This window comes from Natrix helvetica (genome assembly GCF_964273705.1).
Source record: "Natrix helvetica genome assembly, chromosome: 7".
In the NCBI taxonomy this organism is placed as follows: Eukaryota; Metazoa; Chordata; class Lepidosauria; order Squamata; family Natricidae; genus Natrix; species Natrix helvetica.
Genome location: NC_138558.1, coordinates 77,267,183 through 77,282,121, shown reverse-complemented (window position 1 = coordinate 77,282,121; position 14,939 = coordinate 77,267,183).

Below are 14,939 nucleotides of genomic sequence, written 5' to 3'. Positions count from 1 at the left end.
CAATAACCCAACCAACCAACAACAATCCAACAAACCAACAACAAACCAACAACAAACCAACGATAACCCAACAAACCAACAAGAATGTAACAAAACACCATGTAATGTTTGGGTTTTTAAGTAGAAGTGAAGCATCATAGAACCCACATCTATCGTACGTCAGAGTGTACATATTCAACCTAAGAAAACAAGATGGAGCGACCACATCAGCAAATATGGTGGGCCCAAGTTGACAAAAGGAAGTTCAGGACCATCTTTGTTGGAAACAGGTGGAAGAGGCCTTCACCTGCAGTGGAGAGACAATGGCTGGAATGAGGAGGATGGGGAGGATACTCAGCTGAAGATCAAGAGTCCATGCCACATAAGCACAGCCTTTGTACTGAAATGTTTTCTACACGTCTTGCTCCTTCTGCTGACCAAAAGTACACGTATAGACTGGGTGAAACCAGGCTTAATAGCAGTAACTGTGAGAGGGATGATTAGGGGACTAGGGCTCAAACATACAATGAACGGTTGCATGGCTGGTCTAGGGGACGCGGGAGACACCCTTACAGGGAAGAGCAGAGGAGTTTGGGGAATATCTTCAGGACAAAATTGATCGGATCCGGAGCGGATGGACCCCCGTCAGTGGACCAGACGAGCCGTCAACAGCGAGTCTTGAGAGACCATTCTGGGAGGAGTTTGACTCTGTTGCCCCCGAGGATTTGGACAGGTTACGTGGATGGCTGCGACCCACCACATGTTTAATGGACCCGTGCCCCTCCTGGCTGGTACTGGCAGCATGGGAGGTGACACGAGGCTGGCTTCTGGGCCTGGTGAACGCCTCATTGGGTGAGGGATACTTACCAACCGCCTTGAAAGAGGCGGTGGTGAGACCCTTGCTCAAGAGACCTTCGCTCGACCCAATGGAGCTAGCTAATTACCGTCCAGTCTCCAACCTCCCCTTTTTGGCGAAGGTTGTTGAGAATGTGGTGGCGCAGAAGTTTCCACGACACCTGGACGAATCCAATTATCTAGACCCACGCCAGTCCGGCTTCCGACCCGGGCACAGCACAGAGACAGCCTTGGTCGCGTTGGTTGATGATCTCTGGAGGGCCAGAGATAGGGGTTGTTCCTCTATCCTGGTCCTATTAGACCTCTCGGCGGCTTTTGATACAATCGACCATGGTATCCTATTGCGCCGGTTGGAGGGGATGGGAGTTGGAGGCACCGTTTTGCGGTGGTTCGGCTCCTACCTCTCCGACCGGAAGCAATGTGTGTTGACAGGGGGGCAGAGGTCGTCCCTGAGGCCACTCACTTGTGGAGTGCCACAGGGGTCGGTCCTCTCGCCTCTCCTGTTCAACGCATATGTGAAGCCGCTGGGTGAGATCATCCGTGGTTTTGGGGTTGAGTACCACCTGTACGCTGATGACACTCAGCTGTACATTTCAACCCCAAACCACCCCAACGAGGCTGTCGAAGTGATGTCCCGGTGTTTGGAAGCCGTTGGGGTCTGGATGGGGGACAACAGACTCAAACTCAACCCCTCCAAGACTGAGTGGCTGTGGGTACCGGCACCTCGGTTCAGCCAGCTGACGCCATCGCTGGCCATAGGGGGCGAACAACTGTCCCCTGTGGAGCGGGCGCGCAATTTGGGCGTCCTCCTTGATGCCCGGCTGTCAATGGAGGACCATGTGGCAGCCGTGGCAAGGGGGGCGTTCCACCAGGTTCGCCTGGTGCGCCAATTGCGCCCCCTACTGGACCGGAGTGCCCTGCGCACGGTCACTCATGCGCTGGTGACGTCTCGCCTGGACTACTGCAATGCCCTCTACATGGGGCTTCCCTTGGGACGCATCCGGAGACTGCAGCTAGTTCAGAACGCAGCCGCGCGGGTTATCATGGGGAGTACACGTTACTCCCACGTAACACCTCTCCTGCGCGAGCTGCACTGGCTACCTGTGGCCTTTCGGGTGCGTTTCAAGGTATTGATTACCATCTTTAAAGTGCTCCATGGCATAGGACCTAGTTATCTGCAGGATCGCATCCTACCACACACGTCCCTGCGACCTATCCGCTCACACAGGGAAGGACTCCTCCTGGTGCCGTCCGCTAGGCAATGCCAGCGGGCGACACCTAGGAGTAGGTCCTTCTCTGTGATGGGCCCAACCCTCTGGAATGACCTCCCCCCCGACATTCGAACTACCACCGACCTCCGTTCCTTCCGTCAGAAATTAAAGACTCACCTATTTCAATCAGCTGGCCTGGCACTCTCTTAGTTTTATCTCCCGGGATATATCTTAATTGGGTTTGGGTTTTAATTGGGGTGTTTTTAGGGGTTTTTATAGTCTATTTATTTCTTGCACAGCCTTATCTCCTTATCATCCAAATATATTTAATTGTTTTATATTACTATTGTATTTTTATCTGCATTTGACTGTACACCGCCCCGAGTCCCTTTCTGGGAGAGGGGGCGGTTTAGAAATCCAATAAATAAATAAATAAATAAATAGGGAAGAGAAGGACCAGGGGAGACACAATAGCAGTCTTCCAATATTTGAGGGGTTCCCACAGAGAGGAGGGGGTCAAGCTATTCTTCAAAGCACCCAAAGACCAGACAAGGAATAATGGATGGAAACTGACCAAGGAGAGATTCAGCCTGGAACTAAGGAGGAATTTCCTGACAGTGAGAACAATCAACCCATGGAACAGAAGTTGCCTTTAGAAGTTGTGGGAGCTTCATCCCTGGAGGCTTTCAAAAAGAGACTGGACTGCCCTCTGTCAGAAATGGTGTAAGGTCTCCTGCTTGGGTGGGGGGTTGGACTAGATGACCTACAAGGTACCTTCCAACTCTGTTAATCTGTTAATGCTGATGATCTTGTTGCTATTATATTTCCACGTGAATTCCTTAATGGGAAACTTCCTCTTGTTACAAGGCACTTTATTAAATTTCACCCACTCTCTGTTTTTATGCCATACCTGCATGCAGTTTAAAACTCACCTTCTTGGTTTGGCCCCATTTAGTAGTGCAACAAAATTCTCTGCTCCTTAAGGAAGAGCGACAAATGCAATCAGACTTGACTTTTCCCCCCCTCCCCCCCAAAAAAAACCCCGAAATTCATGATTGAGACAATGTCTTCTGGCAAGGGAGCCGAGAGCCACAGGAGGTGCTCTCTCTCATTCTTCCATTTTTCGGTTATCACCTATGTAAAGTGTAAGTGTTCTACACCTGCAGTGCTGCATTCATTACAAGATTTTCGGAGCCTGGACTCAATCAAGAATCGAGGCCTCGAATATATTCTTGTGGCAATTTTAACAATAGTCACTATCCTCACTGACAGCTCAATTTTCACTTTATAACTGTTCGAAAGCTTCATCGAGATTCAGTCATAGATCTCACGTTAAAAGCTCTTCATGTCCTCATAGTTGATGATAAGGCTGCCTAAATTCATAGTAGACCTTGCCAGGGATTTTATAATGGACTAACACTAATTAATCTGCCTCTTCCCTTTGTCAAACCCTCATTATCCAGAGTGGAATATCTCAACCTACATGCTGAAGCATCCTAACAACCTGTGTCTCAAGGTGAGCCCAACTATTCGATTCCCCAAACTATTTTGGTTTAGATGGACTCTTCGGAGATTTTAAGAGCAGGTTGTGAGCGCTGGGTAGAATGTAAAAATCACAGATCTTCCCCTTCCCCATCATTCAGTCAGAACTGAAGAAGCTTCTTGGATGAGAAGGGAAACGGTCTTCAAGGAAAAACAAAGAAAGTCCAGCCAGAACTGAAGAAGCTTCTTGGATGAGAAGGCAAACATCTTCAAGGAAAAAGAAAGAAAGTCCAGTTTCCCCTTGAAAAAAACTCGTTTGGGTCTTATTATCTAAGTGCTTTCCATCACATAGTTGAATTATCTCTCTCTCTTTTTTCCCAGTGGGAAAGTAAGTAAAAGATTGCAAAAATAAAATTGGTTTCCAGACCTTCAAGTGTCAAGTGGATTGATTAGCAGCCAAAATAGAAATCTATCTCCCATAAAAACTTTCCGTTCGTATTTGCTTCACTTATATACACAGCACATATAGATTTAAATGGGCCCCAAAAATATGAAATGCAAGAACCAAAGAGTTTAGACAAATTGCCTTTTTCAGAAAGTGACATTTCCCACTAATTCTTGCAAACGACAGCAGAGATTTCAAGAACATATATAAAGGATCTCTGAATTGCACATTGCAGATTCCTAACCAATGTTTGATATAGGAATTCAGGGAAAATTTAGAAACCTGTAGCTAGAATGGCATCAGAAATTCCTGAATTATCCTTTGTGTAGATAATAATCTACACAAGTCTACACGAGTTTACTACCTCGTAAAGATAAAAGGTCAAGGCAAAGGTTCCCCTCGCCCATGTGTGCTAGTCGTTCCCGACTCTAGGGGGTGGTGCTCATCTCCGTTTCAAAGCCGAAGAGCCAGCGCTGTCCGAAGACATCTCCGTGGTCATGTGGCTGGCATGACTCAAGGCCGAAGGCGCATGGAAAGCTGTTCCCTTCCCACCAAAGGTGGCTCCTATTTTTCTACTTCCATTCTTAATGTGCTTTCGAACTGCTAGGTTGGCAGAAGCTGGGACAAGTCACGGGAGCTCACTCCGTTACGCAGCGCTAGGGATTCAAACCGCCGAACCGCAGCCCTTTCTGATCAACAAGCTCTGTGTCTTAGCCACTGAGCCACCGCGTCCCTTTACTATCTTGTAGATGTTCTAAATAACTCTAAGATGGCACTTTTAATCTTTTCCGATCACAACTCTGTGGCTGGCCGATACTTACATTGTGCTCCACCAGGACACTTCGATATTTCTCCTGGTTAGAGTTCAGCTAAGTCTTACTTATTCTATCGTTGTGTATTTGCTTTTTCTGCAGGACTTTACTTTTCTCACCACTGAACTGCATCTTGTTAGCTAGAGAAAAGGGGTTGCATCAGAAAATGCTCAAATCCTTGTCTCTTAAAACATAGCATATAGAATCTATCTATCTATCATCTATCTATCATCTATCTATCTATCTATCTATCTATCTATCATCATCTATCTGTGTGTGTGTGTGTGTGTGTGTGTGTGTGTGAGTGTGTGTGTGTGTGTGTGTGTTCCAGCATAACTGTGGAATGCCTCGAGCAATTTCAACCAAACTTGGTACACAGATGACTTACCCTCTGGAAACAAATACTGTGGGGCTAAAACACCCCTAAAACCCCGTGGGGGTGTGTGTTCTGTTAAGATACAGCCTGTTGTGCCTTCAAATGGCTTCTACTGTACTGCCATAAAATGGCTTCTACTGTGCAGCGCAGTGGAGTTGCCATGGTAACAGCTTCACAGGACTCCACAAGGGGGCTCCCTCTGGCAAGGGGGAAAATCCAACATTAGAAATTGCGTTTGGTCCGGACATTTTCCCCCTATCAATAAACACCCAGGCAACGCCAGGTTATTGGCTAGTAATCAATAATAATTGAATAGAGTTCAAAGGGTCTTCTAGTCCAACCCCTTCCTCAAGCAGGAGACCCTCTACGATTTCAGACAAATAGCTGTCCAGTCTTGTCTTAAAAACCTCCAGCTTTGGAGTACGCACAACTTCTGAAGGCAACTTCTGCTCGATCGTTTATTGTTCTCATAGTTGGAAAATTTCTCTTTAGTCCTAAGTTGCTTTCTCTCCTTGGTTAGTTTCCATCTGTTGCTTCTTGTAAATAAGGAAAAGCAATAAATACTTGCTATCGTGTCAATAGATAACAACATTAAAAATGAATTAAATCTTTCATTAAACTATCCAACAATTCAATTAAAATTGTGGTTTTCAATGCAAATGGCTTAGCAAATGCAGTTAAAATGTAAAAGACTTGTTTGGCTTTTTTTTAAAAAATGATGCAAATGTAATCACCTTTCAAGAAAATCATAAGCGAGATGGGGAAAGTGTTTTTTTTTTTTTAAGGAAGGAAGCAGGTCTTCAACCCCATAGATAGAGATAACAATAGGCAGCAAAAATCTAAGCTTAGAGGGATTTATTATTGTGGTTAGCTTTACATACTTTGATGAACGTCAGGGGATTAGAAAGGTAGATTCCGCTTTCCTAAGTGAGTTTTGAATGGACTTCAATTAGTTTAGATTTAGTTTAGATAGCACATAAATTGCAATCTTCTTCTTATAAAGAGTCGCTGACTTCAACCATCTCTAATAACAAGATTTGTTATTCAACCACTGTTATGCTTTGTCATGTTTCAAGACAAGAATATTCAAGATCTTCATTGCCAAGACGGACATTTTGACCCTATGGTTAAGATGTAAAAGATATGTGGAAAGAAGGGATTGGGACAGGGAAAAGAACTATCTATGCTCATCTGATGATAATCCCTTTTTAAAAAAATGTTATCAGATTCACTTAAAATAGCTGAAGCATTAAGAGATAAGCTCAAAAGATTTGAAGGATCTACGAATTCGTTCACGGTGTGCCAAAAGATGAGAGATAACAAATAGACTTTGTTCACCAGCGTACTAATCAGGATATCTGGGGATTAAAATCACAACACATCTGAATAGATTATGAGAACCTAATTATATTCCGTTTTGCCCATCCATCCATCCATCCATCCATCCAAAAGACTTCATCATTTAGCAAAAATTGAACCTGAATTTTCAAGGGTGACAATAGCTTTGAAACTTGTTGGTTTTTTCCAAAAACCTGTGTCTTTTTTATACCCTGCCCTGATATAGTAATGATTAGTTGAAGATATGGCTGAATAAAATTGAAATATAAAATCAAAATGCTGCTTTATTAGCCTTTCAGGTAGCCAATGGAGGGCCCACCCCACCTCAATTAACTTTTAACATTGAATTCTAATCATAGAATAGAATAGAATAGAATAAGAGAGTTGGAAGGGACCTTGGAGGTCTTCTAGTCCAACCCCCTGCTTAGACAGGAAACTCTACACAACTTCAGACAAATGGTTATCCAACCTCTTCCAGTGGTTGGAACATTCACAGCTTCTGGAGGCAACTTCTGTTCCACTGATTCATTCTTCTCACTGTCAGGAAATTCCTCCTCAATTCTAAGTTGCTTCTCTCCTTGATTAGTTTCCACCCATTGCTTCTTGTCCTGCCCTCAGGTGCTTTGGAGAATAGCTTGACCCTCTCTTCTTTGGGGCAGCCCCTGAGATATTGGAAGACTGCTATCATGTCTCCCCTTCTTTTCATTCAACTAGACATACCCAGTTCCTGCAACCGTTCTTCCTATGTTTTAGCCTCCAGTCCCCTCGTCATCCTTGTCTCTTTTTAAATTTTATATTCCCCTTTTTAACATTTTTGCGTTTCATTTGGGCACCAGCAGAGTCCTTCTGTGAGGGAAAATGGCAGTTTTCAAAATCTGATAAATAAATAACGAAATATTCTTAATAAAACTGCCTAATCAGTAAAGTACTTTAAAAATCCTTTGAGTCAGCAACATCAGCTAATAAGAGCTGGCCACAGTGGGCTTGGGACCAGCCCCCTGAGTGTATTGCTGATTCAGAATATAAAACTGCCAAAATCTATAATCACCGCAGCCATTAATCCGGCGAAGGAATCCAAGCTGAGCTGAGGCAGGGCTGCAGGATATTCCAATTTATTGGGAAAGAAAGGTTTTTCTTTTTAAAACGAGCCACAGTTTGAGCTAAGTGGAACAGCAGCGCTGTGTGAATTTTGAACACCGTGGAGGTCTCGACGGGAGCTATACGGAGAGGTTAGACAATGCTTTTATGCTGAATAAATGTTTCCACTGAACACTTAACAATGGGGAGAATTCCTGCCAACACATTTCAAATGTTTGTTTGGGCCTCCTGCAGAAGAGGGATGGGTTTACAGTGACTGAGAGCCATTTCTAAGTCTCACCTGCTGAATCTCTCTCTCTGTCTCTGATCTTTTCATTATGCTTTGGGCTTGGACTATATTTATATTAACGTTCCTGGGAAGTCTGTCCTTTGCTCTCCATCTCTGTGTTTAGTCCAGGGACAGTTTAGATATTTTTCTCAGCAAGTGTGTTGCACTGATATGGCTCTGGACATATTTGTTGTGGCCCACCAGTGGCCAGAGGAGCTGGCAGTAGATTCAGACAGTGAGGAGGTTGGGGAGGAAGATGGGCCAGTCCTGGAGTCTGGGGAAGGCTCTGATGAGGGCTCTGTGTCGGAGGCAGAGAGGGGGCTGAGGACGTCTGACAGTTATCAGCTGCCTTCGGAGTCGGACATCAGTGAAGGAGACGAACAACTGGAGCCTGTTCCCAGTGTGCGCATGAGCAGAGCTGCCAGAGGAAAAGAACAGCTCAGAAATCAGGGTAGACTTGGGAGTAAGGCCACAAGTAGACAATGATTAAGGAACTAAAAAAGGAGGGAAATAATGTAAAAGATTTTAAAAGGGCGTGGGAGAAACAGGAAGAGAGCTGAAGAGCCAGCGCTGTCCGAAGACGTCTCCGTGGGGTCAAGTGGCCGGCATGACTCAACACCGAAGGTGCACAGAACGCTGTTCCCTTCCCACCAAAGGTGGTTCCTATTTTTCTACTTGCATTTTTATGTCCTTTCGAACTGCTAGGTTGGCAGAAGCTGGACGAGTCATGGGAGCTCACTCCGTTACGCGGCGCTAAGGATTCGAACCCCTGAACTGCCAACCTTTCTGATCGACAAGCTCAGCATCTTAGCCACTGAGCCACCGCGTGCCTTTTACTTTCAGCCATTCTAAAGTTATCATTGGCACGAGATGCCTTTGTTTTCATTTGTTTTGCAACCTAGTTGGATGGAGGAAATGGCCTGAACTGAGGGCCCAGGAGAAGGTACGGTGTGTTTGTTCCACAGACTCTGGCACCACATGGGGGACCACAGGATGGCGGTGCAAGGAAATCAATTTATTTGCCTAAGTGAGAAAACAAACGGGGAGCAGCTTCTATTTCTGATGTCCTGGAAAACAACCCAAAAATGGTCCTGAGAGCATCCATATGCTTTAAAGCAAAAGGTTTCCAAACTTGGGAACTTTAAGACTTGAGTTGAAGTCCACAAGCCTTACAGTTCCCAAGTTTGGACACCCTTCCTTTAAAGCAAACGGTGTTGATGGGAAGAATATGTTCCTATATGTAGCTCCCGGGATACACACAATCGTATAGGGGAAGAGGGAGGGCAACCTTATATTCCGTATCTGTTCAGTAAAGGGATGTGAGAAAGCAACCTCGATTATACAGCTTATAACCTCAACTTATAACCTCAACTGAGCCCAAAATTTCTGCTGCTAAGTGACACATTTGTTAAGTTAGTTTTGCTCAATTTTTGCTCCATGAGCCGCGGTGGCGCAGTGGTGAGAGTGCAGTACTGCAGGCTACTTCTGCTGACTGCCGGCTGACTGCAATTTGGCAGTTCGAATCTCAGCAGGCTCAAGGTCGACTCCGCCTTCCGTCCTTCCTTCCTATTAGAATACAGTATTGCAGTCTAACTCTGCCCACTGTTAGCAGTTCGATCCTGACCAGCTCAAGGTTGGCTCAGCCTTCCGTCCTTCCGAGGTGGGTCAAATGAGGACCCAAATTGTTGGGGGGGGGCAAGAGGCTGACTCTGTAAACCGCTCAGAGAGGGCTGTAAAAACACTGTGAAACACTATAGAAGCCTAAGTGCTATTGCTATTTTGCGATCTTTCTTGCCGTGGTCACTAAGTGAATCATGCAATTGTTGTTAAGTTAGCAATACATTGGTTCAGTGAATCCGGCTTCCCCGTTGGCTTTGCTTGGGATCACGTGACACCAACCCGTCATAGATATGAATCCATTGCCAAATGTCTGAATTTGGTCACGTGACCATGAGGATACTGCAACGGTTATACATCTGAAAAATTGTGATTTTTTTTCCAGTGCATGGTAACTTCGAATGGTCACTAAATGAACTGTTGTAAGTCGAGGGCTTCCGGTAATCTATTCAATATTCACTAAACGTGAAACCCAGATGTGTCTCCCTCAAGTGCAGGTAAAAGTTTCACCTCTTCAGTTGTGCCCAACTCTAGGAGCCACGGCTCACTCCCATTTCTTAGTCGAGGGAGCCAGACGGGTGGTCAAAGACAGGATGGCCATTTGCCTGAAACGCCTGAGCAGGGGGTTGGACTAGAAGACCTCCAAGGTCCCTTCCAACTCACTTCTTTTTTAAGTTTTTTATTTTATTTATACAATCATCTTGTCTTTGCAGCCCATTTTACATCTCTTACATACCCATTGCGTTTCCTTTATCAATGCACATCTATCTTATATATCCATATCTATACACATATTTTACACATCTTATTTTGTACATACTATATACATTTGATCCTCTCACATTTCTTATTTCCTCTACAATCTATCTTGTATTTCCCCCTCTTGTTGATTCTGTGGCTTTGTATTTGTTTTGTAATTTCTTCATCTTTCTCTTTGTTACTATCCTGTTCCCCCCCCCCCCTCTTTCCTCTAGCCAATTATACCATAAGTCCCATACTAAGTAATATTCTGGTTCCTCTTTGTCTTTTAGCTCTTTTGTGAGCCTGTCCATTTCAGCGAATTCCAAAAAATGTTTTTATCACATTGCCTTTTGTTGGTGTATGTTTGTTTTTCCAGTTCTGTGCATATGAGATTCTTGCTGCCATGGCTATATGTAGAATTAGATATTTGATCTTTTTCTCATACTTCCCCTTAATGAATCCTAATAAAAATAGTTCCGGTTTTAGTTCTATTTGATGTGCAGTAATCTCTTCAAGACAATCTTTTATTCTGTATTCTGATACTTCTGTGATTACGTGGGCAACAATATACCAAGGGGCATGGAGCAATTGTTTCCTTCCCACCGAAGGGGCACCTATTAGTCTACTTGCAGACTGCTAGGAGCAGGAGCTCACCCTGTTGCTGGTTCTCGGATCTCAAAAACGCAGCGTCTCTAACCACTGAGCCACTGCAGCCTCTGTTAACTCTTCTTAAAGTAGAGCCGCTAAAATCAATGGCCAGATAATTAATTGTAATGTACCACATTACAGTTTATTTCTGAGTAACTAAACACAGCCTTTTGACCCTTGCTGGTGAGCTTCTGTAAACCCCTGGCTGGTGTTAGTAGCTTGACTTCTGTTTAAACATGGATAAGAATCACATTGTTAAGTTTCTTAATAAGTTTTTTAAACTTCAGCTGAGACACGAAAACGGAGAACTTATCCTAGAAAGGCTCAGTTCTGAAGTAGAGGGTTACTAGCGTTAGTGTTGAGCTAGAAATCTTTTCCCCATTTTTTGAAGGAAAAAAGAACTGCTCACTTCAACATTTCTCCACTATTTATAACACTGCCAAAAAAAACCTTGTGGCAAAATTATCCAGGGCAAACATTTTCTTTTATAACTTATGCGTCTGACAGCTAAAATTTAATCCCATGGTATAGAGTGTGATGCAAAAAAGAGCTGTACTCTCTATCAGTGGAAAAAACCTGATTTTTGTTTAAAGAAAACATTCATTCTGCTTTCTAGTCAGTTAGTATAGTTAGTTAATTATTAGCTGACTTCTTTAAATCTTCAATTAGATCTCAAAGTGATTAAATAACTTCAGTGTTTAAATATTTTTTATACCTTATGATCTTCTAGCCTGGAGATAGCTGGAAGGAAAGAAATTCAGGAAAATAGATTTAACTAACTGGGCCTGGCATTTCTCCCTAGGTGATGCTAGAGAAGAAAATTAGAAAAAAATCTACGGGTCTGTATTTTTCATGCATTTCAAAATAAATTGCTTTACAGACTTCTCTAAGTGGTTTACAGAGCCAGCCTCTTGCTCTTCCAACAATCTAGGTCCTCATTTTACCGACCTCAGAAGGACGGAAGGCTGAGTCAACCCTGAGCCAGTCTGGATCGAACTGTTGGCGGTCGGCAGAGTTAGCCTGCAATGCTGCATTCTGACCACTGCGCCACCACAGCTCTTTAAAGAAACTGGGAAGTAAGTTTGTCTTGTCCAAACGAATTATAGCATTTCTTAAAATTAATCCCTTTTATCTCAAAGAAGACAAAAGGAGAATCTGCAATTAAATTAAAAACAGGAGGCTTACACCCAATCTCCTCTTTTCATCGCAGTTTATTGTGTTTTTTAAGGTGTATAATTAATCATACTGTCACTCTGCAGAAGTTTTAAAACATGTTGAAATAGTATCCTGGGGAATCAGATATTGTAGAAGCCTCTGTGCTATTCCCTAAGCCAGACATTAAAGTCATTTGCGGGCATGCAAATTCCATCATTCTTTTGACTAATTTTAATTATGGCCTCCTTGTCCAGCTTTATACTTCTTGTTAAATTTAGTTGCTAAATTTAGTTGCTAATCGTGTTGACCCATCGCGATCCCATAGACAATGTTTCTCCAGGCCTTCCTGTCCTCTACCATCCTCTGGAGTCCATTGAAGCTCACGCCGGCTGCTTCGGTGACCCCATCCAGCCATCTCCTTCTCTGTTGTCCCCTTCTTCTTCTTTTGCCCTCCATCGTTCCCAGCATGAGGCTCTTCTCCAGGGAGTCCTTCTTCCTTCTCATCAGGTGGCCAAAGTCTTTGAGTTTCCCCTTCAGGATCTGGCCTTCTAAAGAGCAGCCAGGGTTGATCTCCTCTGGGACTGACCGGTTGGATGGCCTTGCAGTCCTTCTTCTTTTGCCCTCCATCGTTCCCAGCATGAGGCTCTTCTCCAGGGAGTCCTTCTTCCTTCTCATCAGGTGGCCAAAGTCTTTGAGTTTCCCCTTCAGGATCTGGCCTTCTAAAGAGCAGCCAGGGTTGACCTCCTCTAGGAATGACCGGTTGGATGGCCTTGCAAGGGACTGTTTTAATTATGCAATAATTCTAAATATAAAAGGCAAGTTTCAAGAACATACTTTAAAAAATTGCCCAAATTCCTATGATTAACGGCTGTGTATGTATCTGCCAATATTTACAACCGAATTGAAAAGGAAGACTTACAGGCACAAACAAAAAGCTTGTTTGAATTGTTAACACGGGTAGGGTTTGGTTGGAATGGATTACGCCACTTTTGCGGGCCACCTGCCCTAAAGCTACCTGTCCCAAGTCATAAACAAAGCACAATGGTGAGAAGGAAGTTGCCACATCACAAAGAAGGAGGTGGAACCACTGGGCCAGTTCCATTGGTTGGCATTGGAATGAAGATGAAAGAAGGAAGATGCAGGCACCGTTTTCATTTTCTGTGTGTTGTTCTCCTTATTTTTGTTTTTTTCAGGCTGGGTGGGTAGGAATCTCTCGACTTGAACCAACGAATGAAGGCTCTGGAGCCGGGGGTGATGGTGGTTTTGATTATTTACTGGGCGGGTGGGGGGAGCACAGAAATAACCACCACAGCCAGAAGCTGCTATTTGCTCGGCGAGCTATAAAACCAAAGCTCTAGTTTTGCTGACCTCGGCTGTTACACTGATTGCAAAAAACATGGAATGCGTCAACTTCATCTAGAGGATATGCAAAAGAGGTTGCGTTATTTTATTTCCTTTTCTTTTCGTCCAATAGCTGAGCCTGGAGAATTCGTCCATCGCTGAGCCTGGAGAATTAAAAAAAAAAGAAGCTTGCCTGCCTCACATTTATGGCCTCTGCAAATTCCTTACAAAAACACTGGGCAGAGGTCAATGAGAATAGAGCTGGAAGGGACCTTGAAGGTCTTCTAGTCTGGAAGCCGTCGGGGTCTGGATGGGGGACAACAGACTCAAACTCAACCCCTCCAAGACTGAGTGGCTGTGGCTTCCGGCACCTCGGTTCAGCCAGCTGACTCCATCGCTGGCCATAGGGGACGAGCTACTGCCCCCTGTGGAACGGGCGCGCAATTTGGGCGTCCTCCTAGATGCCCGGCTGTCAATGGATGACCATGTGGCAGCCGTGGCAAGGGGGGCGTTCCACCAGGTTCGCCTGGTGCGCCAATTGCGCCCCCTACTGGACCGAGATGCCCTATGCACAGTCACTCATGCGCTGGTGACGTCTCGCCTAGATTACTGTAATGCTCTCTATATGGGGCTTCCCTTGGGACGCGCCCGGAGACTGCAGCTAGTCCAGAACACGGCCGCGCGGGTTATCATGGGGAGGTCTAGATACTCCCACCTAACACCGCTCCTGCGCGAGCTGCACTGGCTACCTGTGGTTTTTCGGGTGCGTTTCAAGGTCCTGATTACTATCTTTAAAGCGCTCCATGGCTCAGGACCTAGTTACTTGCGGGATCGCATCCTCCCACATACATCCCTGCGGCCAATTCGCTCTCACAGAGAGGGCCTTCTCCAGGTGCCGTCCACTAGGCAATGCCAGCGGGCGGCGCCGAGGAGTAGAGCCTTCTCTGTGATGGGCCCAACCCTCTGGAATGACCTCCCCCCCGACATTAGAACCACCTCGGACTTCCGCTCCTTCCGTCAAAAATTGAAGACTCACCTGTTCCGACTAGCTGGCCTGGCATGATTATAAATGTTACATCTATGAACTCCTGGTAGTATATTCTCATCTGGTTATTTTAAGGGTAATGTTTTAGTTTTAATTGTTTTTAGGGCTTTTAGCCTCATATTTATTTATTCTTCTGTACAGGACTCTTAATTTTAACCTCCTCCACATACATACATACATATATTTATAGCCCTATTTATATTTGTATTTTATCTGTGATTTATTGTGGACTGTACACCGCCCCGAGTCCCTTTATGGGAGAGGGGGCGGTTTAGAAATGTGAATAAATAATAAATAAATAACCCTCTGCTCAAGCAGGAGACTCTAGACCATTTCAGACAAGTTGGTGTCCAATCTCTTCTTAAAAGCCTCCAGTGATGAAGCTCCCACTGAAGGCAAACTGTTTTAATGATTAATTGTTTTCACTATCAAGAAAGTTCTCCTTAATTCTAAAACTCTTCTCTCCTTGCTTAGTTTCCATCCATGGTTTCTTGTCCTGCCTTCAGGTGCTTTGGAGAATAGGTTGAC